A 27,098-nucleotide genomic window follows, 5' to 3' on the forward strand; every position below is an offset into this window, starting at 1 on the left:
AGACAGACAGACAGACAGAAGGAGAGAGAGAGGGGCAGGAGGAGTGTAGAGAGTTGTGATGACCTCTTCCAAGGCTCCCCCTACAACTACAAATTTCCAGCTTTGGGACTTTGTCCTTTTGCTTTTGTCTTGTTGGTTTGCTCTTCCTTTTGTGCCTAACTGCCATGAGCAATCCTCTCTGTTTTCTGCTCGCTGTCCCATGTTGCCCGGTAGGCAGACCTTGGCTCATGATATACTTTTATAGCTAGGTTGTGAGCCAGTAACAAGGAGCAGTGCAGACCTAAGAGGCGTTTGAATCTTCTCCCGACATGAAAACAGTTTGCAATTATGAGTCCCCATTTCATTTTTATGCACTTACCTCCAGTTTAATGTTTTAAAGTAGTGTCTCAGGAAATAAAGATGATGTTACCCAAGGAAAAAAAAATAGCAAGCCGCTTTTATAGTTTCATGTACTGGGTGGCTAATGAGTTTAGGGCTCTGAAAAAACATGAATCAAGCCAATCAGGCTATAAACTCAGGCATAAGCGGCAGATCATATACAGCCGGGTGTTTCGCTCTTCGTGTTTAATATAAATGGTAAACGATCAAGCTCTCCTGAAAACACTCTCTACCATGTTAAAGCTGTGTCTGTCAGTTTATTTATCCCAAATCCTTGAATGTGGCTTAAGGTTTCTTAGGCACACTGTTACATATCCATCTCACAAGGATCTGGTAGAGTACTGTCACTGCTTGGGGCTGACGAGGCAGGTGACGAAGGTTCCAGTGGATCCTCCTAGGTGCACAGCTAAAAGCAGAGCTGCACTCAGTGCCTATCTGTGCCTCCAGTTCTTAGAGTCATCCAGGCTTGTTTTCCAGACTACAGTCATCAGATGTGCCAATCAGATGTTGGACTGTTTGCAGAATGACTCTTTCCCTGCTGACTGCCTTTCTTCAAGGTAGTTGATCTTGCTGGTACATCATGAGGAGACACACCTTAGACGTATGTTCAAGGCAGATCTGGGTAAATAATGGTTGGCTTCCCACTTAGTTTGGGAAGCTGCCTATACCTGCTGTCTGGTCCCAGTGGAAACTTCAAGAAGCTGAGTTGAAATCCTCATCATAGCTCTTTAAGTTTCTTCTGCTCTGACTGTCATGGATGTTTTTTTCTTCCTTTTCTGCTGTGATTCCCAAGGCATGCATGCTCGAGCACAGTGTCTGGAGGAAAGCAAGTGCTACCTGCTTTTCAACTGATTGATAAGCTGAGTGACGATTGGAAAGTGGGCCTCTCAACTTTCAGGTGACAGTGGACTCACCCCTTGGGGAGGTATTCTGGATTCAATCCTCTTGCCTTTGCCTTCATTCTCCAAAGGTCTTGGGTCACATCTCCAGCTCTGCCCTCAGTAGCACTCTAGGCTCTGGTTGACTCCACTTCACTGTTGCTGCTGTTCTTGGTGATAATCCCATGGTCCTGGCATCTCTAATACACTGCAGTCTTCTGCAACTAGACTTCACCAATAGCCTCTCATAGTCTCTCTTCATGGTGCCTAGCCTCAACTCCTTTGCATGACCCCTTTAGTCCTGGACCATCAATTGCAACTGAGGCTGCACTTTGCTGGTTAGTTGGAGCTAAGAAGTAGCAGTGATTAAGAAGAGACCAACATCACTGTGGTGAAATCTTCTAGGAAGTGTTTTCTGAGAGCACAAAGGAACTCTGCTCCAAAGACAGCCAAGGTTGTGCTGCAGCAGGACTTGGTAATGTACAAAAAACACCCAGGTGGTACTGGTTTTGAAGGTATGAAGGGATCATGGAGAGCAGCTGAGGATGGCACTGTGAGAGGCCATGGAAGGCCATTGGTAAAAGTGCAGCCTCAGTTGTAATTGATGGTCTTTGTCTTCATTCTCAATATCCAACCAAACTTATCCTTGTCAGAGTTTATATAGTTCTTTAGAAGATAGTTTGTATTAGAATTCTTGCTATATTCAACCTGGTAAAGATTATCACATATTAGTTAGATTATAATTATACTACCAACATATTAGTGTATATTTGAAGAGCCAATTAGTGTACTTTTTGACTTAAAATAACATATGAATATAAATACAAACTCGTTCTTCTAAGAATCTTGTCTGTAGTATCTTATCTCAAGCTCCCAGCAGCCCCATGTTGGTAGATGCAGCAAACTGCACTCCTAGTTTCCCCATGATTATACTGGCACATTGCTACAAAGAACGTATTTCATTTACCACTAATCATAGCTGGGGTTTTAACCAAGGAAGCCAGGCTTGAAGCCGAGGCTCCTAACCAATGAATTGCCCTGTCTGTCTTAGCAAGCATTAAACAGACATGTATTGTGGCATTATGGAATATTATTTAATTACTAAAACATTCCTGCACTCTTTGCTCAACAGTCACCTTCTCAAAGAGGCCTTCCATCTCACCCAGTCTGTGTCAGTCCTTGTCACCATTCCCCTGAGGATCTTCTGGGAATGTCTGCTTTGATTGTCATGATCTAGATGGTTCTTATTCACAGTAAAAAGGCAGAAAGCAGGGAGGCTGTCAAACAGTGTGCAGAGGTGCTCCCTTTCTTTGCCACCCCAAACCTACAAGCATGGCAGCTTCAAGAGTCAATGGTGCCTGGGCCAAGAACCTCCTGTCGGAAGTAATCCAGTAGACCTCAACACCAGCGATTTTAATTCCGTTCCTATTTAATTTTCTGCATTTGCTTATTTGTTTACTCACTTATGGAGTGTATGCCTTTCCACACTTAAGATGCCATCTTTCCAAGGGAGCACCTAGGATACACGGAATACTCAAAAGAGTGGGAAACAAGGAACAAATCTCATGATGGGTGTGCGAGTCCCAGGGGCTGTCAATTCTTCATCTAATAAAATGTGGGTCGCTTCTACTTTTGCTGTTACAAATACTCTTGAAAATAAATGTTAACACGTGTCAGTCTTTTCTCATACTTGTTACTTTCTATAGTTTGAGTCCATAGGAAAAGATTGATATAACTTGCTTTCCAGAAAAAAGTTGGTCCATTTTGACTTATATCAAGAAAACAGGGAAGATTTTTTACTCTGGTTCTGTCGCCAATTTTAAAATTTACCATTACAATAATTTATTTTTATCAATTTGAAGGGAACTTGGATTCTAGTTGCAATTTCCAGCAGCTGAATAAACAGCCTTTCACTGCTACAAGGGGTAGGAAGGATTTCTTTTTTAATGTCCACTGCTTTTCTGTGGAATTTTCCTTCTACAACTAGATTCTGGGTAATTTAGAAAACTCTCATGTTACATGGGATTGGGCACTTAAAATACTTATTATGTATTTATAGATCAATAAATTCTTGTTTCAAGTGTTTATTGGATGGATGCTAATTGGGTTCTTAAAAAGAAAAAAAAAGCCTTGGTTCTTGGGTGGTGACAGATATACCCAGCGGTGGATTTGGATGATTTTTTATTGATTTCCAGGCCTTTACGGACTCATCTTCCATCTATGGTGGCCTTGTACAAGCATGGGGTGAATATAAGGTCTACATAGTCACGCTTGAGACACCAGAAGTCACATCTCACTGGCGAAAGATAAAGAGAGGAGGAAACAGAAAAACAGAACACATGCTCAGCCATTGGTCCTGTGCCTGCTGTGTACCCTGGTGACTTCAAGAATCGATGAAGATGCCCAGCTGAGAGTTTAAGACCTATATTCTTAATGGCTTGCCTGGTAGAAATTTATCCCAGTAGTCTCCAAAGTGGCAAAAGTGTGCCTACAGGGAGGTATGAGCCTATCTAATGAAGATAGAGCATCGCTTTCTATATATGTATATTACAAGTATATTTATTTCATAAGGTAAATTTTTGCATGGTTTATCGTATATTCAAGTTAATATTGTGGTGTTTGTGCCAATTTTCTCTATCTATCTCCCTGTCTTTCACTGTGTCTCTGTATCTCTGTCTCTCTCTTTATGTGTGTGTGTATGCACATATGTATGTACCTGAGTATTAATTAGGGTTAGTGTCCACCCCACTCCAGCAGCTATTTTCCAATTAAAGATTTACAAGATTTCCAGTAAAAAGTTTGGAGACTGCTGCGCTAAGTAAAAAAACCAAGGTCAACACTGTACATCCTCTCCTACGTAAGGAATTTTCTTGTGCTTCCTTTGGGTGCCCAGGGTGTGGTTGCTGGAACGTGGACAGCCACAGCAGCTGCAGTAGTGGCCTGGGTAGACTTTTCCTGTGAGTTTCTATAGTGGTAACAGGATTAACAGGCTCTATTCTGGAAGAACTTGGGTGGCATAACACCTCCCTGCAGAACTATTCCTGACAAGGATGTGCAGATGGAAATGCATATTTATGTCACTTAAAGCCTACAAGAGACACAAGGATTTGAGCTATAACAATAAATAGAAAAAAATCTTCAGCATTTTTGGTAACCCATACTCAAGTGCATTGAGTGTGCTTGGTGAAAGACCTACAGTCTGCTCTTTGTCCAAGCATAAAATATTCAGCATCAAAGCACGTCAAGGTGAATTCTTCCCCATAGATTATTTAGAGTGTTAAAATCAACCTTCCGCAAAGTTAGTATAAAATTTCAGGTCTTAAAAGTAATGGCAATTTTATAAAGTGTTTGGGACATTTCAAAGGGTAAGGGGGGTCTTCTTTTAACTAGAATGTTCATTTGGTCTACTTATTAATAATGGCAGGTCTCTGGAAAATTATCTGCAAAGCCCACAAACTCATTTTAGTCTAGGCTTTCTGGATGAAAGTATTGTCTAGGAGTCTTTGATATAATCTCTCCTGTTTTTATTTTTTTAAAAAAAAATGGGTGAAAACATGGGAAAAGAAGGATACCCACATACATAAAATATGGGATGGACACCCCTGGTAAGGAATCACACAAAACATCAGTCTATTGGAACTGAAGGAAGCTGTTACTTGGCACCTGTGCTGGCTCATGTGAGAGTAAGATAATCCACCTCTGTGCTTTGCTTGCCCTGTCAGGAGCCATAGTTTGGCTCCATCAGACAGTTGAGTAGCCATCTTCTTTTTAATTTTTATTTTTTTATTTTTTTGGAATCGTACATAGTTCCCACTAGACTTTCAAGGAAGAACTTCATAAAGAAAGAGAATCAGTTAACTATGATATAATCGTGATGGAAAGTGAACAGGGGCGATTCAGAGGGGGCATTCTTGAAATAAGGAAGATACAGGAGGTTCAAGTTTAATTACGGAATTAAAATCTGCTTTAAAATCAGTAAAGCAAACCAAATCAAAGTAAGCTCCCACCCCACCCCCCAAAAAAACCCCAAACAACAGCAACAACAACAACAAAAACCCAACCAAACAACAACAACAAAACCTTAACCAGGACCAACACTGTAGAAAGTAGTAACATTGAGAGCAAATATGCTTGTTAAAATCCCCCATAGAATAAAAGTAAAGGACATAGAATTACAGCTGACACCGTAAGGATGTTGTTAGGCAGAGCTTGCAGATCTTTCTCAGAAAGAGTGACCTAAAGAACTGAAGCTGATTGAATATGAGCTTTGTTCAAAAATGGCCCTGGAATAGAAGGAAAGCACATTCCCATAGTTCTTATCATTGGTCAACTTGCCATTTCTGTAAATGAGGATAATAATTTCATCCTATATTGCCAGAAGAAAATTTCCCACCACAAGCTTGTTTCATTTTTAAAGCATTTTGATTTTACTTTTATTTATGTTTGTGTGTGCCTATGCGAGAGCCTGGACAGACTAGAAGAGGACATCGGATCCCCCGGAAGTAGAGTTCTAGGTGGCTGTGGACCCCAAGACATGGGTGCTGGCAACAGAAATCAGGTCCTCTGCAAGAGCCAAAGGCAATCATAATGGCTGAGCCATGCCTCCGGCCTCATAAGCAGATTTCTTGAAATGATTTTTTAAAACCTTATTTTCATTGATAGAAAACCTAGGAAGTTAGGTCTCCTAGTAACACACCAAGCTATAGCCATAATGTCTCACCAGAATGACTGCCCGAGCATGAAACAAACAACCACAACCCTGATGGCCACAGCAAAGCAGAGGGAGAAACATCTCATGAAGCTTCAGTCCTACACAAAGAGCTACACACAAGTGGGGAAATCTGGGATCAGGAAGGATATCCTTCTCCAGGGAAGAGCACACCGATTGCTTTCATAGTATCAAACAGCCACACCTGAAAACATACATGCAGTATACAGACTGAGCAGGCTATACTTATGAATATATATGTATATGCAGATACATATATGAATGCAATAACAATTAATGAAAAAAGAGGCCATGAATTTGCAGGAGAATATACACACTCACACACACACACACACACACACGTGAGGATATGGAAAGGGGAAAGGGAAGGGGGAAATTTTGTTTTTATATTAACCTCAAAAATAAAAATAAAAAAGGAGCAGCTTTGATGTGAAAAGAAATGAACCGTAGAGTGGTACAACTGAACTTGATTCTAAGGCGAATTGCAACAAATAAATTTCGCCATGGTTAGGCTCAGCTCAGGAACCTAGAAGTATACAGGGGTCTGGCACTAGAATGGTGTGTGGGTGTAACATATAAACATAACTTTGAATTAATTTATGTCCTTTATTGTAGAAGGAGCCTAGAAACTATAATCTGGAAATGCTCCGTAGTGCGATCTCTGCCCACAAACATGTTTCCTGCATTATTCAGATGCTGCTGGGCATGTTTAATATGATTCTAGCTTCCCAGTTTTCTCAAGTCTCCAACTTTCTCTTTAAATTTTTTATTTCTATTTTATGTGTATGAGTGTTTTGCCTGCATATATATGTATATGTATATATATATATATATATATATATATATATATATATATATATATATAAAATCATCTACATGCCTACATGCCTGGTACCCCCCATGAAGGCCAGAAGAACCTCTCAGATCCTCTGGAACTGTAGTTATAGATATTTTGAGCTACCATGTGGTATTGGGAATGGAACGCAGGACCTCTGCAAATTGCTGAGGAATTTTCCAGCCCCCGTGTTTTCAAATTTTAATGTCATTTCAATGCAAAATATTTTCAATAAAACCTAAGAAAATATTCTTTTACTGAGTATTGTGTTACAAAATGACATAAAATGTAAATACTTTTGGTATAGTAATGTTTAGAAATGTTTGCTGATTATATGCTTGGGAACAGCTTCAGGTAGGAGTCCTTTCAAAGAGGTGCTATATGCATGGTATAGATAAGAGAATGAGACAGCTGGATTAACTGGTCATTTCGCAAACACTGAATGGTTTGTTCTTTTCAAGCTTTCTTTCTTTTTTTTTTTATTAGACAACATGCAAGCAAATAAATACTGCTCATCTATATTCTTTACTTACTCTGCAAAATATTTAAAAACAAGAATTAAGGGAGAGAGAATTAAGACGCTTGAGAGAAGACTTTGGAAGTGTGAACTTGATGAGAAGATCATTTTGGGTCCACAAAAGATGTCAAGGCCATCAGAGTGGGAAGTATTCAGTAGAGTGAACCACGCAGGATCACAGCATGTTCAATCTTCACATGACTTTCATAAGCACTGTCTACTTTATCTGCTGTCCATCCCAACAACATAGCATATCAGACATACCTGTTTTGTCTGGTATTGCCAATTTCCATTATGTTCTCTCTGATTACAGGACCTCTTCCTTTGTCACCTTACAAAAGTCCTAACTGTCTCTAAAGAACTCAGTTTGGAGTGCACACCTGTAACTCCAGCAATTGGGAAGGAGAGGCAGTTGACTCACATCAAGTTCAAGAGCAGCCTTAATATAAAGTAAGTATCAGATCAAACAATGCTGCAGAGTGATGCCCTGTCTCAAACGAACAAACAAACAGACAGACAGACACCAAAAGAGATCACTGGGCATGCTATATTGCTTATGTAACAAATATTTGTCAACTGTTACTGTATTCAAAAACTCTACCACACATTGGGGATGTGAGATGAATGAAATGTATTTCTGACCCAAAGGGTGATTTTAGGATCTGTGGCCTTTCTTAAGTTGAAAACAAAACAAAACAAAAAAACAAAAACAAAAGGTAATCCCAAGGCTGGGAGATGAGTCAGTGGTTAAGGGATATATTACTCTTGCAGAGGACCCAATTCAATTCCCAATACCCATGTCCACAGCAAGAGGTCCCTATCCTACTATAACTCCAGCTTCATGCGAGATCTACCACCCTCTTCTGGCCTGTACAGGTACTGCACTCACATGATCACATACTCATACACGAACATAACTAAAAGTAAAATAAATTCTTTATTAAAAAAGGATGTTCTCCTTCTGACCATGAGTGTGTCTGTTCATCCACATAGAAAGACAACCACGATGTTCCATTTCTTTTCATTTGTTTGTGTGCATGTGCGAGTATATGTGCATGCTTGTTTCAATAAGATGTTGGGTATCTTTCTTCACTGTTCTCTATTTTCTTTTCAAGTCAGGGTCTTTCACTAAACCTGGGGTTCATTGATTTTATGAGGTTGGCTGACCAATAAGCTTCCAGGATCTGCCTGTGTCTGCTCCACTAGCACTGGAGTTAGACTGGCATTATCAACCTCTGCTTTTTACTTGGATGCTGGCAATCAAAACTCTAGTCCTGCTGTCTAGACAGCAGATACTAGCCATGGCACCATCTCTCTGCCCCATGAAGTCTTTTGTCTGAGCATGGTAGAATGGTCAACATAAAGGTTGATTACCAATGGGTACCTATCAGCTTACCAAAAAGATGCTTTGAATTTCAGTTCTCAGGCCTTTAGCCCTATCTCCTAGCCTCCAAACAGGCATGCTAATATCCAGCACTGCTAATAAAACACTTTCAGATATAAAGTGTTTGGCCATGAAAGTCTCTGGAAATTGAACAGAATTGTAGTATTTTAGATGTACAATGAACTCTAAATGCCAGGTGCTTTCTTCTCTCTGACACCCACCTAAATTTCCATTCATTCAACTCCTCCGAATCAGTTATAATAGTAAAAATAATGATAGCCAGCCTGCACTTCACCCTATGAGGGACTTTGGCTAAGAACATTAAGTGAATTCTCATTGAATCTCCACAATAACATAATGGCAAAGTTATTATGAACTCCATTTCCTTAGGGAAATGCTTCATGGGGAGTAGGCTACCAAGCCTTATTCATTGCAGACTCCTAAACCAGTGCGGATTTGAGTAACAATTTGAATTTTGGCATTTGGAGGCCACTATTCATTCCTTTAGCTGCTAGGAGATATATACAGGTGATGCAAAGATGGATGACTGTGACTTTAAGGGACATCATGGGCTATTTAAAACTGGCCAACATACCCACAGGTCTGAGTGCTCACAGGCATGCCTTTCACTCCACCTCTAATCTGATTTTTGTCAACCAATATAATTTTCCTTTATGACTAATATCTGATCCAAATTCCCCACTGAGTCCAGTCCAGATGAAAGGGTAGAAAGGACAGTAAAATAGATCTTAGACGATGTGAATCAAGTTACTTTGGCTGTGTTCCCACTCCTTCAGAACTGGATGCATATGGTTATGTCTTTATTAAGGCTATTTTCCAACATTACATTCAGGGCACTGCAAAATCAGATGATGATAACCATCGGGCCTCATCCCATCAGCTGGGTAGATGACTTGCCTGGTTCCTCCCTAAGATGCCCAATCAACTGGGCTGTCATAAAAAGGAACAATGGAACTGGGCTGAAACTTCCAGAACCTGATGGTAAGGACTCTGGCTCTTGCCTGCTTCATAAATAACAACAGGTGGCCTTGCCAGCATCCGATACTCTGCCCCCTTTGCTTGTGACTTCTCCTCGTGTCTTCTAAGCTTCTTGTGTTCTGTCTCCTTTACTACAAGGAGTTCCACCTGCTGATTCCTCTGCAAATCTACTACAGGAGAACAAAGTCCCCCAGGTGTGCAGGTTTGGAAACAGCTATGAGATCTGCTCTTGGCAACTGGAGACTTTTTGGAAGTCTAGGTATTCTGCTTTTGAAATTAATGTTTGCCCTAGAGGTGGGAACTGGTGGGCTCGACTTCATTGTTGATCTTGTCACTACTTTAAACTTTCTGAATGAGTTAAGTGAAAATGATACACTTAAGTCACTTTAAGTAATTGGTATATATGGCATTGCTGGTACCTGTGGGCTTTAGTTTAGGACTTGAGAGTGGTGTAGCCCTTCTGTCCAGCAGTTCTTTATAACTGTTCAGTGTGGACTAACTTCACTTTAACTCAATGCATTTGCAGAGGCTCAAAGGGCTGAAAGGTGTAACAGGAACTCCAAAGGAATGATACTGCAGGATTTCCTGGGCCCCCCCAAACTCCCTTGCCACTTACTTATTGGAATCTTCAAACCTGAATCTAGCCAACAATGTGTGTTTTAAGTTATTCCTTAGTGATGTAAACAAATAGAAATAAAGACTATGGCTTTGAGAATCATCTCTACAGTTTGTTGCATCAAGTATGAATCCACTAGATGACCCTTATTTAGTAATCACAGTAGATGGAGAGAGGATCGCTTTGCTCTCTCTAAGAGTTGAGTAAGTTGTCTGAAAGCTCTGCTGTTTTAAAGCAATTGCCTTTGCTGTTGTGAAGGTCACTCTGGGAGGTACCCCTCCCTAGATGATTGACCAGTGAGACTCAGTGGCATGCAGCTGCATTTAGATATCACTTTAACATAGGCTAACTGGGCTTTTAATTCTTCTATGCCTACAGGAGGGCCCTTCAAATTGAAGATCCACTGGAATGACCCAGCCTAGTTGTTGGAATGCATTATTGCATCTACGTGCTGTCATGCCTTCAGCATTTCTTTGATTCCATGAAACTGGAGTTGGAGCAACCCTCAGGCATTGAAGACACTAAACCTTCAAGAACACCTGGCAAATCTTCCAGCCCAGCCTAGGCCTCCTGCGTCAGCTGACGATGATGCTCATAGCTTGGCCTCCTACTTCAGCTGATGCTTGTAGCTCATTCCTTTTAGCATGACCTGTTTGCAGGAGGGGGTCAATAAGTGGAGGCAACCTTCCTACTAAAACTTTCCATTCCTAGTGCACCTTTTTTTTTTTTTTTAGGATGCAAGGAAACTGATACTCAGATAAAGCAGCTTGCATAAGGATTCACAGCTGAGATTCAAGATTTGGGGATGCTTCCATCCTCCCTGCATGGCAATGTTCACTCCACTTTCAGTGAACCAGAGTAGTGCTTCAGTTCTGAAAGATGGTCTCCTCCTAGAGAATGTTAACTTTGAAAATGTATTTTGCTTTGGGCTGTTTCCAGGTGCCCTCTCCCATGCTTAGCTCCCAAAGAGAAGTCAGAAAGTCAGAGAGACCTCTTTTTTTTTTTTTGGCTGTCACCTGACTTTGAGAGCATCCCAGGACAGAGGCCAGCAGCATCATTCACACACTACTTAAGACACATTGCTGTGGGGTGGATGGTATCTTTTGGGGACGGAGGTCTCTCTAGTCAGCTCTTTAGGCCACTCTCCGTATGGTTAACTAGCTTCTTTCTCTGGATGTTATTTATCCGTCTAACTTTCCCAGTGCTTTTGGGAGTGCCCCAGAGCAAATTCAAGGCCATCGAATGTCTGCCACTAGGCTCTATCAGTGACCCCTTTAAGTCTGTTTTCCATTATCATCTTACATTGCCCAGGCTAGCTTCAAACCCGGAATCCTCCTTGCTTAATATCCCCAGAATTTGGGTTTGCAGATGTGTCTGCAAAATGGTGTTTTGCAGTCAGTCTGACTTTCCATGTTCCCTTCCTGCTCCTCCATTAATTGGGGCTCTCTTTCTCTCTTTATTGTAGCTTGACAAGCTGTCAACAATAGGAATATCACCTTCCTATGTTTCCTCCTGCATATTAATCCCCATTCTTTATCATAGTAGACAGTGGTGAAAGACCAGACAAGAATAAAAGCAAAATCACAATTTTGATTGTACACACACAGACACACACACACACACACACACAACCACAGATAACACAGGGGCCCAGCCTACTGGTGAAGATGTGGACTTGCCCAGCTGACGCTGCCATCTTCCTGATGTTCTTTCTCTATGTTCTACCACCTCTCCTGTTAATCCAGATGTAAGTGGGCTCCAGTTTCCACTAAAGGCACTGCTACTAGCTGAGGAGACATCCCAGTGGGTAAAGCATGTGGCATGTAAGTGTGAAAACTTGAGTTCGAATCCCCAGAATCCATGTAAAACTGGGTATAGTAGCCTGCAACTGTAATCCTTGTGCTTCTACGGGGAAATCTGAGGCAGGGGCAGATGTATCCCAGGAGCCTCTGAGTCTCTGTACCTGGCTTCCTGGCATACGCTACACAAAACAAAGAGACTCTGCCTAAATCAAAATGAGAAAGGAGAACTGACACGTATAGTTGTCCTCTGATTTCTGATCTTGTACAACATGTGTGTATCTGCCCAGACTCACAGGAACACACACACACACACCTCATACATACACAACACACAAGATTTTAAAAAAGAACCACTGAGAGAGAGAGAGAGAGAGAGAGAGAGAGAGAGAGAGAGAGAGAGAGACCGAGACCCCTATATTCTCTTGTTGGCATTTTAAGACTGTTATCTGAGGATGAGAAGGCTCCCTGCAGAAGACACATTTAACACAACACTATAATTTCCACGTTATTCACTAAGTGTCTCACTCTGCCGCTGCCCTCTTGCCACCATGAGTGCCAGAGGCAGTAATGGGGTCAGTGAGAACACTTCTCCAACACTCAGGATCCACCCTCTGAGACCAGTGGAGTTAAATATCAGTCAGACCCACGCTTTGTGTTCTGTCCATTTCCACATTCATCTACACAGCTCTGCCTCCAGTTCCGCTCTCTATTAAAACCATGCGCTTGACAACATCGCTGTAATTATTGCCCCCCACCCCCACACTTAATCATCCAAGAAAGAAAGGAGCTGGATGAAATTCATGGAATGAAAACATGGCATTACATCTTCTTTTACTTTTGCAAAGGGTGGGGAAAGAGAGCTGTGTTTTGACTAAAAATCAGGTTTCCATGAGGATTTTTGATGGGAAACAGACTATGCTGATGGGCTCACTGAAGACAATGGAGGGCAAAGCTGTTTGGAAACTTGACTTTGATATTTCTGGGGTTCTGGGAAAGTTACAGAATAAATACATAATAGTCATTTTTTTATGTAAGAAAAGAATTTTCAAAGCAGTATGTCTCTTTTTAAAATATACACCTTTTTGTACAATGATGAGCTAGCCTACAAAAAAGAATTCTGTTTTATTTTTTTTTTTGTTTAATAGGAGAAAGTAATTTATAATATTGATATGTCAATATGTTTTTCAATAAACTTCTCCCTGGATTTCTCTTGAATTCTCGTCTGTGTGTAAGAATTATAATTATCTGTCTTCCTACCTTGAAAGCACTGTAAGGTAGTCATTTGCCAAGTTCGGCAGCTCCAGGCAGCACTAGAATAGGGATGTCATGACTCCGTTAACAATGCTCTGTTAGTCACACCTTCCTTCTGATAGCGTTCTGTATCTCCCAAGCACTGTGCATCAGAGATCTACCTCCCAGCCTTTCGCTCCTGTGCACAGTGTTATTACTGGAGCCAGTGTATACTGTTTTGGTGCTTTCTGTCTGCTTCAAAATCCTCTTCTCAGTGAACATGATGATGCCATGTTCAGCTCTGGCTGAAGAGATGGCTCTTTGGGCAAAATGCTTGCTGTGTGTATGAGAGTCTTAGTTCAGATTCCAAGAACCCACACCAAGGCCAGCCACAGATGCTTGTTTTGGGACCCGAGTACCTGGGGTTTGGGGGGATGGGAAGAGATGCACAGATCTCTCCTGGTAGGGGTCACCCTGGGGGACCCATCTAGCTTAAACAGGACGTTCTAGGTGAGAGAGACAGACAGATAGACAGAGAGACACAGAGAGACCCCAGCTTAGACAATAAGGTAGAGGAAACAGGGACAATTAGATTGACACCCTGGTATGGATCCCTGTAACCCTTGAAGAAATCTGGTCCTGGCCTTGAGCATCTGTAACACTAGGAGACAGAGACAGGCAGATCCTTGAGCCTACTGACTAGTCCAAATGGCCATGTTCAGTGAAGACATCCTGACTGAGCACGCTAATGAAGATATCCTAAAGGTGACCTCTGGTCTCCATAGGTGCACACATGGGTGCATGTTCCTGCACACATTTGCACATAAATATGCAACAGTGACAGAAACATAACTCCAAAGTTTGTCTTTTTAAACTTTACTTTTGTGTGTGTGTGTGTGTGTTCATGTGCTTGTAATCATGTGAGGTCATAGAACAACTTTGTGGAACCACTGCCCTTTTTCCTCTACTACGTGAGTCCGATGCTTTTGACTTGTCACAAAGCCAGCTTAGCAAGTGCCTCTCTCCTGCTTAGCATCTCATGGGCCCTCATTCTAAGCTTTCTGTACAACATTTGAAAAAAAAAGTGATTTCCCTCTGGATCAAAAGAGACCTAATGTACCTTGAATCAAGGTGAAGTAATGGAGCGAAAGTATATTTTAGTGCTAAGAACACAAGCACTTCAGATTTATTTTCTTTAGAAGTTCTATTCTTTAGCTTAAAATAGACACCGGTATTGTTGAAATAAATTTTAATGAGCTCCATTTAGACAAATGTTGCTTGTGGAAAGAGTGCTGGTCTCCCAGAACTTGAAAATCTTGGTATCAAAGCTTTGATCCCTCACCTCCCAGCAATGTGTCTTTGGATATGATGCTTATGTGATTAAAAGGGATCTGGAGGGAGGGAAGCCTACCAGGTTGCTCTTCAGTTTTTCTCCATATTGGGGAAGATGATAGACATGCCTCAGGATTGATGAAAGGTCCCTTTTTTTTAAATAAATGAACTCTTGGGAGCTGGGAGATGGCTCAGTGGGTAAAGATGCCCGGGATGTGAGTCTGTTGGCTAGAACTAGAGAGTTGAGACCCACGTAAGAAGCTGGAGTTGGTGACGGTGCACATCTGAAATTCCACAGTTTCCATTGTGAGATGGGCAGCTGAGGAAGAAGAATTGACTGGAAGGTCCCAGGCCAACTACACTGAGAGTGTGCAGTGTGGCAAGGAGAAAAAAAAAAGCCTAAGTAGTGGCCCTGTGATCTTCACACATGAATGGTGACACTCTTGTACTTTCACTCCATTTATGCAAACTTTGCTCTCTCTCTCTCTCTCTCTCTCTCTCTCTCTCTCTCTCTCTCTGTGTGTGTGTGTGTGTGTGTGTGTGTGCTTTCCCCCCTCTTTCCCTTCCTCCTCTCTTTCTCTTCTTCCCCTTCCCCCTCCCCAGTTGCTCCCATCCATTAGTTATAGCACCATACCTTCCTTCCTTTGAAGGAAGACAGCTGTTAACAGTTCACCTACTAATTCAAGAAACTTTCCAGACTTAACATGTCCAAGTTCTCTGCTTCCTATTTAGAAGCCCAAACAGAGGCTTTTAGAAGCAGTCAAGCTGGGTCTTAGGAAAGCCACTCTGAGGCATGGGTTAGAGAGTGAAGTAGAGTGTGCATCATCATTTTACTTAACTGTCCTTAATTTGGCCTGTAAGTCAGTTACAGGCTTTTCCTGATGCTATTTCCACGCTCACAGGCTGCTGTGATATCCGGTTGTCTCTTTTGTCATCTTTGTTTCTTGCTTCTCCTTCCCCAAAGAACTGAGCACCTTTTTGGATGAAAGCTAAGCCCTTGAATGTAGCAATGCAGAGACGTTGGTGACCTTTGCTGCACTGATTTCAGTAGAGTGCAAGGCTGATGTCAGAGTGAAATGAATGGGAGGGGGGATGCAGACACAGGGAAGTGGAGTTGTGAGCACCAGTGCTCTTCAAGCATGCAATGCTAGCTAAATGGTAGTGTACTACAGATTTCTATGCTTCACAAAAAACTCTGCACGCGGAGTATTATTGCGAGCCTCACTCTAGAAACGTCACAGACAGGAAATCTAAATTGCCAAGGAATGACTGTTTACAACAGAGGTAAAAGAGTAATGTGTTTACTAAAATGCAGATGAGAAACTTTAGTAATTTCAGATTTGAGTAGGTCAGTGCCATCATTTGACTATCATGTGCTAGCCATGAACATCATGTGCTGAATATTTCAATATTTAGAACTGAGAAAGGAGTTAACTGTGGTGTGGTCTTCTCTACTCTTAAGTAAGAGGCCTAAATATCAACAAAGTCAAACCATGTGATAATACCCAAAGCAGGAGAAAATATACAGTTAAGCTATTTCATATTTCATTGTAAATGGAAAACCCTGAGCAAGAAAATCAAAGGTTAATTTGAAAAGTAAGCCATGCTATCCTCTTTATCATAAGTACTCTTTCCTAACACTCAAAGAAATTGCATGTGCTGTGACTAATTATGAGCTACTAAAAGATTATCATTCGTGCATAAAATTTTAGTAATATTTTTACTTACCTTATTTATTTAACTTTTTGAGATGTGTTTATTTTTATTTTCTGTATTTGTGTCTTTTAGATACATAAACATCTGTGCACCATATGTGTGCAGTACCCTTAATGATCAGGAGAGGGCCCCAGATGTCTTTGGAACTGCAGTTACAGAAGGTTATGAGCCACCTTGTGGATGTTGGAAATGGAACTTGGGTCTTCTGTGAGAGCAGCAATTGCTCTTAACTGCAAAATCTAGTGGAAAGATACTGGGAAGTCTGGGTAGTAAATTCCAGGACTGAGACTGTGGAGTCCCCCATAGAACACCCAAATGTTTGTGTGACCTTTATTTTAATTTAATTATCAGCATTATTGCATGCCTGTATGAAGGAGAATCCTTCCAAGAAGGAAAGTGGCTTAAGAATCTAGAGACCAAAAAAAAAAAAAAAAAAAGAATCTAATGCTCGAGTAGTGTCAAGACTGATGCATGTGCGGAAAGATGCCTAGTGAGGACATGAATAGATCTAATGTATCAAACATACAGAGAGAAAGCTCTCAGAATTTTGTTGTTTTGTTCATAAGGATTGAAGCCAATGGCCAAGGCTGACTGTATCGAGCTGAGACTGTTTGTTCCTCTAGCCATGTACCTGAGCAGAAGGCTTTAGCTCCTTGCACAACGGTGAGATCTATACGTTGATCTTGCCCAAAAGACATGTTGGACATAATATGCATCATTCCATGTGGGTCTTACACAATGCCACATGGTTTCTTATAGTTTATTCTGTGTTTGATGGTCAGAAGAAGGCAGAAAGTACAGAAGAATGTTACAGAGGACCCTAGAGATGTCAGGGCCACAGGAAACAAAAGCCTGTGTCACTGAGTATCAGGAGCCACCTAGGGATTCTAATTGCATGGAGTTTTCCATAGTTAGAAATTATGATTTTTTTTTAAAGTTTTGTAAAATCCAGGAGTCACTGTTTATTACTGCCACTGTCAATCACAAGGCTGATCACATGTCTACTTGATCAATCTTTAGTTGTGCATTCATTGAGGATATATATTGAATACTCATTATAGAACTATGACAAGATGTTTAATACTTACATGGTGTCCTTCAGACAAGAGGAAATAGTCTGTGCTAAATTCTACCACTGCCATCTAGTTTTTAATGGATATTATCCACTGTTTAAAAAGTTGGATCTCTTGGACATGGTGACATTTTCTCAAGATAGAAATAAAAATGATGAGGTTGGGGTTGGAACATGCATAGTTAGACACAGAAGGCACTCACTAGACTGTACTTTGTCTTACAGTCAAGGGCACTATGGTGCACTGGGAGAAGACTATCTCACTTCTTTTAAGAAAGCCAACATAGCTCCACAACACCCAATGTGGGTCTTTTCGTTCTATAGGCTAAAGTAGGAGATCCTTATGCTACACTCCTAGAATAACAATAAAGAATACTTTTTAAAAAATAATCTGCTGTGTGTAGACTGATGTCACACCCATCTTGTTGACAACAAGTACCACACTATGGTTCCCCAAACCTGTGGCGACTTACAGTTTGCATTAGATAAATAGTGAAATAATTAGATATGCTATATCTTACTACAACCTTAGCCAACTGAAGGTCTGAATAAAGGAGATTGCTCTTGAAGCTGGTGGGTGGAAGCTGTGTATTTATTGCTTATGATTTAATATCTCGTCTCACTTAACAAAAGTCAATACGTGTGGACTCTGTTAAGTGCAAGCCCTGATTTCTTACTCAAAGACTCTAGTGCTTCATTTTTAGACTTCTTCACAACTGGTGTTTGGTCTATGCAATACTTTACTCCTTACATCATTCCTTTGAGAGTTTGGAGGCCCACGCACGCTCCAGCAAGACCAAGGGGCACCTATGAATTGAGGTATGTTGCATATCCTCCTGACCTCTGTCCTTGCAGCTTCCTCTTACCAGCAGTTTACTAAAAATATAAATTTGAATTTGAGTCTAAAGATCTAAGTTCATTCACATTTCACTGTACTGACGCTCGGGTGAGCCTCGCAGGCCTGACACAGAAGCATTATGGGGCCCCATCTCTGTTCTACATCTGCAGACATTACCTTCCAGACAAACAGGCCAACGTCATGTGTCTATCAACACACCCAAGGCATTTTAGAATGTGTGTCATGCAGCAGATATAAGATTGCCTGCAAGGGACCAATTGGGAAGCAGAAAGAGGTTTTCTTGAAGGAAACAGGACCTACAAACAATAAACAGGAGAGAAAAGGTAATAACAAGGAGTAGGGGTGACATGTTGCACTAAGATGAGGGCTGCTGATTCTGTGGGCTTTACACACAGAGGACCTAGTTAGTCAGGAAGCCACGCTCCCTCATCTCCTTTCTTCACTTTCAGTGCCAAGTGGTTTCTTCCTCCCTCTCTCTGAGTTGAGCCCGAACCTTTCAGCTCCACAAACTAGTTAAAGTCACGGGTGGGAAGGACCCTGCACCTAAACTGCACCCTAGATGTATTCCGTCACAGGTCTATTGTATAGCTTTCAAAATGTGCAACAGCAGAGGCAAGCCCTGAAGTGTGCTGTGAATGACTTCTGAGTTGTCTTTGAAGATTCTATCTTCATGGACTGAAGAGCTCTCTGGCCCTGCTTGGGTGCTCCTGAACTAATCTTGTGCAGGGCCCTTGCCCTGTTAGTTGCTAATTCAATTCACTTTGCTTTGTCAGTGAAGCACACACAAGTGTGAGAGGAAGGGAGAGAATTAGTAGTGATGAGACAACTTGGGTAAGGAGTCACAAGAACAAGTTCTCATGCTGTTCTCTGTGTGAGCATGAATGTGCCCATATACCCATGTATATGTGCACTTGTGTGTGCCCGTGTGCCTTTTTCCTGCCAGGACTGATGCTGTGTCTACAGCAATCATGGTTTCATGATGGCTGTTTAGTGTTGTAACTCCCCAGAGCAGTATTGTCTACTCCTTCTGCCCGACTCCTGCCTTGCTACTAATGAATGTGTTTGACAGGCAAGGGTCACTTTATTATTGTGACATAATGAATTGGGAGATGTGATTTCCAAGTGCTGAGGCTAACGCAGTGACACTGGCAGGGTGATGTTTTCACCCCAAGGTGCCCCAATTGTATACTTGACACACTTGGAAGAATAAATATTGATCTGCTCTGGGCGGATGCGCACAGTGTGAAATGTTAATGCTTTTAAAGGGCGTTGGATGTACAACATAGCTATTATTATGACTGTTATTATAAGGTATAAAATCACAGCCAGTGTCTTGTCTGTACCCCTATCGTCATGATTACCCCCACATGTTGCTTGCCACTGTGTGTGGACCACTATGCACGAGACTGGGAACCTTGCTGAGGAGCTAGGCCAAGTGCATTGATCTTGAGTCTGCCCACAAAGGAGAAGAAGAAAATAATATCGAGATATCAAGCCCTGGTGTCTTGAGGCTGGGGATTTGCTCAGTGGGTAGAGCACTTGCCTAGCATGAGAGATACCGTGAGCACTGCGTAAACTGAACACAGCTATAATTACAGGACTTTGGAGGTAAAAACAGGAGGGACAGAAGTTCAAGGTCAGACTTGACTACATAGTGAGTTTGAAGCCACTGTCAAAAAACTCTTGAAGACTGCCAGTCTATCTCATGACCTCTACTCCTGCTAGCAGGTTAGAAATTTTACACTTATCTTCCTAGTGTGATTTATTCTTTGGTCTAAAATGTTTTAGGGGCTGGAGTGATGGCTTAGTGGCTTAGAGCACTGACTATAATCTCAGATGCTCCGGGTTCTTCCAGCAGCACAAAATCCTCTGTAACTCCAGTTCCAGGAGACCTGATGTCTGTTTCTGGTCTCCATCAGGCATGGATAAAGTCTACATACATACACACATATAGGAAAACCATGTATATACATAAAAAATCATGTTGGGACGTCCTTCGTCATTTGGTGCGGGAGGGAGCACAAGAGCGGCGGTCAAGCCTCCGGTCAAGCTAGAGGTGAGCATGGCAGAACAGGGACCCACTGCTGAGCACCTTGTGCAGATAGCTGCAGAGAATGAGGAAGACACACACTCTGTGAACTACAAGCCTCCAGCCCAGAAGAGCCTCCAGGAGACCCAGGGAACTGGACAAGGATGATGAAAGCCTTCGAAAGTTGGCCAAGTAGCTGTCTCTGCAGACCCCAGTGTCCCCACTGTCATTGTGACCTGCCTGACCTCTGGAACTGGGCCTGACAGGTGATCTGGAGAGCTTCAAGCAACAGTCGTTTGTCTTGAAGAAAGGTGTGGAGTACCGGATAAAAATTTCTTTCCGGGTGAACAGAGAGATCGTGTCAGGTATGAAGTACACTCAGCACACAGAACAGGAAAGGGGTCAAAATCGACAAGACTGACTACATGGTTGGGAGCTATGGACTGAGGAGTATGAGTTTCTGACACTCACGGAGGAGGCTCCCAAAGTCACGCTTGCTCGGGGAAGTTACAACATCAAGTCCTGCTTCACCGATGATGACAAAACTGACCACCTGTCCAGGGAGTGGAATCTCACCATCAAAAAGGAATGGAAGGACTGAGCTCCAGCTGAGAGGTGGGCAGGGCAACGGACAGACAGAAGGACCGGCATGCCCCACCCTAACTCTCTACCTACCCCAAACCAAAGTGCTGACAGGACCTCCCTCACCATTCCTCCCTAGTCCACTCATACAGTCAGCTCTTCTGTCTCCCCCTCCTCCATGTCCTGCCTGCAGGCCCCTGGGGTCTCTAGTGTCACATTGCTGCCTCTGCCTGTGCAGTGGGGGGACGGGGGCCCCAGCCCAGGCCTCCAATCTTCTGTGTCCCTCCAGGTTCCCTCTGTCTTCCCTTCCTCAGGCTCTGGCTTCTAGAATGGAACAGAACACTGTCAGGGTTGCCCAACTCACCTTCTCTCCATTCCAGCTGAACAACCCTCATCATGAGGAAGGGCTGGGCTGTGTATCCTCTAGTCCCACCACTCCCTGGCCAGGTCATACATCACTGTCAAACCATGATGTCTGCATAAGCAGCTGGTCTCCCCTGTCCTTGCCTTGTCTGCCATCCCCATCCTGGTGACCCACCCAAAGGTGGCCTTGAGTATGCTGCTGTTGCTTCCTGCGGGCCTGGCTAGCTCTTCCACTCCAGGTGGTCAGGGTTGGGAATGGCTCCAGTTGCTAGGGGAGGGTCAATTGCCAAAACTCAACGCCTCCAGCCCCATCTAGGAGGCAGGGTAGGGTGCCTTATTCCTCTGCCTTCTCTAACCCTTGTAGGCTGTACTCAAAGCCCCTGTCCCCACAGAGAGCCCCCAAGGGACAAAGCCAGCTGAGCCTTATTTGTCTCTTTCAGGATCCACTCAGTACTTAAGCCATCACAAATGCCTTCCCTCCAGCCCAAATGAAATTGATCTTTCAAAATTTAAAGCTATGGCCAGTGTTTAACAAATGTTGAAGAAAAAAATTAATGATTACGTAACTGTGATCACCCAAGCCAGTGGGCTTCTTTACCTTTCTTTCTTTTTCTTCTCTTTCTTTCTCTTTTCTTTTAAACCATTTTTTTTTTATTTTCTATGACATGGTCAGTGAGTCCCCTGTCCTTGCCTCTAATATGGAATGCTTTTTTCCCCTTCTAGATATTTCTTTGGCCACTTTATAGCAACCATGTTGGCACCCAAATATGGCCCCTAACCTTCCTAAATGGTATTGTCTCACTGAGACTCCTTTATTCATTCACATACTAGTTACTTTCCTGCTGCTATGATAGAATACCTGACAAAGCAATGTAAGGGACAAATGGCTTATTTTGTTATTTTGGATCACAGTTCTCGGGTACAATCCATTATAGTGAAAAAAAGCAAAGAAAAGAAAAGGAAAGAAAGAAAGAAAGAAAGAAAGAAAGAAAGAAAGAAAGAAAGAAAGAAAGAAAAAAGAAAAGAGAAGAGAAGAGAAGAAGAGAAATCATGGCAGCAGGATTTTGAAGTATTGAGTCACACGGTATCCCATGATTAAAAAGCAGGGAACAATAAAAGTTAGCACTCAGCTCCTGTCTCCTTATTCACTCCAGGACATCGGCCTGTGCAGCATGCTACACAAAGTCATGGTTAGTCATGTCACTTTAATTAATTCAATCTAAATAATCCCTCAAAGCACAACAACTAAATCCCTTCCAAGAATGCTCAGAGGTTCATCACTTAGGTGATTCCAGATCCTGCCAACTTGATAATCTTAGCCATCCCAATCCATACAAAGAGAATAGTATAATTTTAAAGGGTGTTATTACTTGTCAAGTCAATGGTTGCTCAGTAAATATGAACACTCCCCTCTCCCAAAATAAGTCAGGTCTCCATGAGAATTTGCTGCGTCACCATCCCCATTACTCCTGCATGGTTTTGTTGTTGTTTGTTTGTTTGTTTGTTTGTTTGTTTTAGGAAACATAATTCCACAATCCTGACCTCAATCTTTTATAGTATTTATTTAGCTCAGGGGTCTTGAAAATATTGGTTATGTATGAATGAGCAATGCATTGTTCCCAACCCCTAGAAGACATACTTTTCCATGGCTCTCCTTGGCTTCATCTCTAGAAGCATCTTATCTTTCTACCTCCCCAACCCCAACGGCCCTTAGTCTTCACCCACTCATCCACGGGCTTCTCAGTGGCAACGACCGCCAAGCCTTCATTGGAAATAGGCTCACACTTGTCATCTCCAGGTCTAAGTATTGTCTTCCAGATGATTCCCAAGATAGTACCTCTAAAGACAGACACATGATGCACATGATGAGCTAAACTTCTTGGATATAAAAATGGACTATAATCTTCTCTTGATCCTTATCATTCATATGTGGAGTTTGCATATGAATTCGTTAATTATTTTCATCTGTTGACGAGCCTTGAAGGAGTTCCATGTGCATGCTCATTTATTGGTGCTAAGATGATGCCATTTGCAAGCTGTTCTTTTCAATGCATAGCTTAATGTATTAGCTACCTGCTGCGATGACAAAAACAATATGATTTTAATTTTAGAAGGCCTATTCCCCTTGCCTTGCCAGTTATTTACCATTGCCTAAGCAGTAGGCAGATGCATTTTTTAGTGTGTGTCAAATAACAATACCTCCACTTCACCCTGCTTCTCCTTTGGACCCCACTGTCTGAAAGATAGATTTAGCATTAGTTTGGGCCATGACTTCCCAGACCTTCTACGGATATCCATGAAAGCATACATGATTTTACTGATTGCTGTAAATGAAGCCATGCTATACTTACTCTTGAGAAACTAGATTTACCCACATAATATGTATGTATATATATATTTTTTTTTCATTGTTTAGAACCATTTTCTGCTGAACACAGTAAACCAGAGTGTATACAGACAGAGCTTTATAGGTGAGTGGTGTGGCCTAGCTCTGTTCACATCCTCTCTCCTTCAAATACAATGCTGGAACCAAATTAAAATCATTACTTCAAAATTTTCTGACATGGTCTCTCCATGCAAGCCATTCTTTTCATTCTTCTTAGTGAGAGTTCTACTCAGTCTCTGATGTCCTGCTATGGCCATGGTGTTCTGCCTCCTTACCTGTGGAGCCGTCTGCTGTGCTACCTCGATCATTTATCCTCTTCCTCCTCCATTCTTAGAGGACAGACACTGAGGATAATTATACCCACTGAACTGAACCTACTTCCTTATGTGTATCCATATATTACAAAAGTAAGTGAGACAATCTTTTGTTGTTTTAAATATCTATACATGTAGGCTGGAAGTGCCTGAAAGGTAAAAATACACCCCAGAATGCTTTGAGTCATATCTACAGTGGTCATTTGTATGCTGATGCTATGGCAGCCTCTTTGTTAGACATGGCTATAGATGGAGAGTTCCTTCCTTACCAGGATGTGCCCGTTGGTCAGAAAAACTGGATGAATGCATCAGGATCTATAGGACGGTTTAAATGGAGCAACATAATCTTGAAACAATGGGGAAAACTGAGTGGTTTTTCTCTTGTTGTTTGTTATTTAATTGTTCCTTGTTTGAAGTAGAATCTTGTCTGGTCCTGGAGTCTAAAAATTATCCCTTTATCTAAACAGGGCGAGCTTTGATGACTTCCCAAGGAAAAAGAAAGAAAAATACTATATAGGAGGTTTAATCTTAATTAGTTTTTCTTACTCCATTTTCTTCCTGACTTTTTTATGCTTATTGAATTCTGTAAATCTAATTATTTAGCTTTTGCTTTATAACTCCTAAAATATCTAGAGTAGAAATGTTTAGTTTTGTGAAGGTATGCCAGAAACAAACTGCAAAGATGGTTCAAAATTAGAAGCTGGATCTTAGAGCGAGCGGAATGCTCAGAGAGGACTAGATTGGCTGGCGTGGACTTTGTTGACCTGTCTGTTGACTTTATACAGTTCTCTTCAATTTGCTTTGGGAGAAGAAAGCTGATGTTGAGTCCATGCTAAGTTAAGCATCTTATACATATCTTGTACCCATCCTTGTCCCAATCTGGAGAGTAGACAAATGAGTTTGATAGTCTCTTATTGTCCAGGCTCCTTCAGATATTAGTATAGTGAGAGAATTATAAGGACCCCAAAATGACCTCTCATTGCTTCTTCTCCCCCATCAGGATGCTGTGTGCATAGTTTGGATGTCAACTTGAGTCTCTTCTCAAAAGGGCATGCCCAACATTAGTTTATAGTTGCAAAGTTTCTGTCTTAATCATGTATGTCTGAGGCGACTCTAATGGTTACTTTTTTCCTGCTTAGAAAAAAAATACCTGACAAAAAGCAACCTTATGGAAGGAAGGGTTAAGTTTGGCTTATAATTCAAGAGGACAAAATACATCATGGTCGGAGGTGTGGCAGCGAGAGTGACAGGCAGTGGCTCACATGGCATATACAGTCAGGAGGGAGAAGAGTGTGAACATGAAGCAGGGCTGGACTAGAAAACCTTCAGGCCCATCCCTGGTGAACCAAGGCTTACAGTGGTTCCTCCAAAAGGAGCCATAACATTTCAAAGAGCCCCAGCAGCAGGGGTCCAGGTGTCCAGAGACATTCTCCTACTGGAGACATTTCATATTCAAATCTCCATCTCAAAAGTGATTATTTTCTTAAGAGAAGCACCTTGCACTACAGAGAACATGAGGTTCAGGTACCAGACAAAAGCTCTGTTCCCCTTATTTCCCATCTAAAGGCTCTGTAACTGTAAAGCAGGTTTTTAATTTTTATTCTAATTTCTTCTTTAGTCAATAAAAGGCTGACCCTGTCTGAAGATCAATGAGGGTCAAGTCTGCAGTGGATCAAGCACTCTCTCGAGTTGTTCAGGGCTTCCCCAGTGTTCTGTCCTCCCTTTAGCCAAGATCTGTAACCTTCTGATATAGTTATGTATCATATGCTGATGTTCTCTTCAGCTCACTGTCCCATACTTGTTCAGTGCCTGGGAAATAGCCAATCATCTGTCAATGCATTTTACTAAATAAATGAAGCAGCAAAATCAATCTACTATTACATTAGGATATTACTTTTTTTCTTCTTTTTTTTTCCCAATGAGCAAATGAGCTATCTGAGTGACAGCAGATGACAGAAGACAGCTCTGTTTTCTCTGATGAGGTGTAAAAAGAGGGCACTGATAGGCTCGAGTTACAATGTTCTAGCCAGTGATTTGGATTTAAAGAGGAGTTCACATTCTTTAGAGGCTCAGGATAAGCACAGTTGGTACAAACTCTCCGGAAGCAGGATCTTCCTTTCCACGAGGAAGTCGGTCACTCTAGATGGCCACTGGTCTTCAGCCTCCAAGGCTTGGTGAGGGAGCCATCATGGTGAGCATTCCCTGTGAATGAAGCCTTCCTTGATCGGCTTTTCCTATCTTATGTCATCCTGGGAAAATGACAAGCAGTAACTAAGCCAGAAGCAAGCAGGAAAATGGGGGAAAATCACCAAGTCTGGGACCAAAGCAACAGAATTACATTTTTTTTTTCATTCTTTCACTGGTATTTGTGAAAGAGAAGCAAGCAAAGTGGATTTTTGTCTTTGTGTAGACATCGGACAATAAAAATCAGGAGAACATACATTTTTTTTGACTTCCTATTTTTTGGAGTTCTCTTGGAATTTGGACGCTAATTAAAAAATATGTGTTTCCTAGCCCTTCTTACTGTGAAAATCCTTGGCAATATAAACAGATGCACGGGTTGGATTTTCATTCTGACACCAGACTGTCTGAAATAATGGCTGGAAGGAAGTGTGAATTCTTTCGCTCCTCAAGCTTCAATTATGAGCACTTAATTTGTTTCTCTTTCTGCTGCGGACTGGAGGCCCGATCTGTTTTATTTTTCATCTGGCTAGCATGGAGGTTTCAGAAGCCCCTTGTTTTGAAAAGTTTATTTGGTTCATAGCAAATGAAACAAACTATAAGTAAGAATTATTGTCACGTGCCAGGGCTCATCACTGGGATGCAACAATTAAGATATTAAACATTGTTCCAAATTTTCAATAACATGGGCTATCAGAAGATACATTATGGATCTTTGAGAAATGGTTTGAAAGCACTGACTCTTGAAAGCCTGAACCATTTGTTATATGGTCCAAGTTAATAGCTCACTAACTCATCATAACCTTTCATGGTCAAATAAGATTTCTTCTTCTTCTTCTTCTTCTTCTTCTTCTTCTTCTTCTTCTTCTTCTTCTTCTTCTTCTTCTTCTTCTTCT

General features: G+C 41.7%; 1 protein-coding gene and 1 pseudogene across 2 annotated transcripts in view; one reads left to right on the top strand and one right to left on the bottom strand.

Moving 5' to 3' along the window:
- The window catches only part of Mdfic2 (MyoD family inhibitor domain containing 2), a 104,582-nt gene that overhangs the window by 19,218 nt on the left and 58,266 nt on the right, over nt 1–27,098 (bottom strand). The window lies entirely within an intron of this gene.
- LOC110296903 lies at nt 20,410–20,977 on the top strand (annotated as a pseudogene).

Source organism: Mus caroli, chromosome 6 (genome assembly GCF_900094665.2).
Source record: "Mus caroli chromosome 6, CAROLI_EIJ_v1.1, whole genome shotgun sequence".
Classification (NCBI taxonomy): domain Eukaryota; kingdom Metazoa; phylum Chordata; class Mammalia; order Rodentia; family Muridae; genus Mus; species Mus caroli.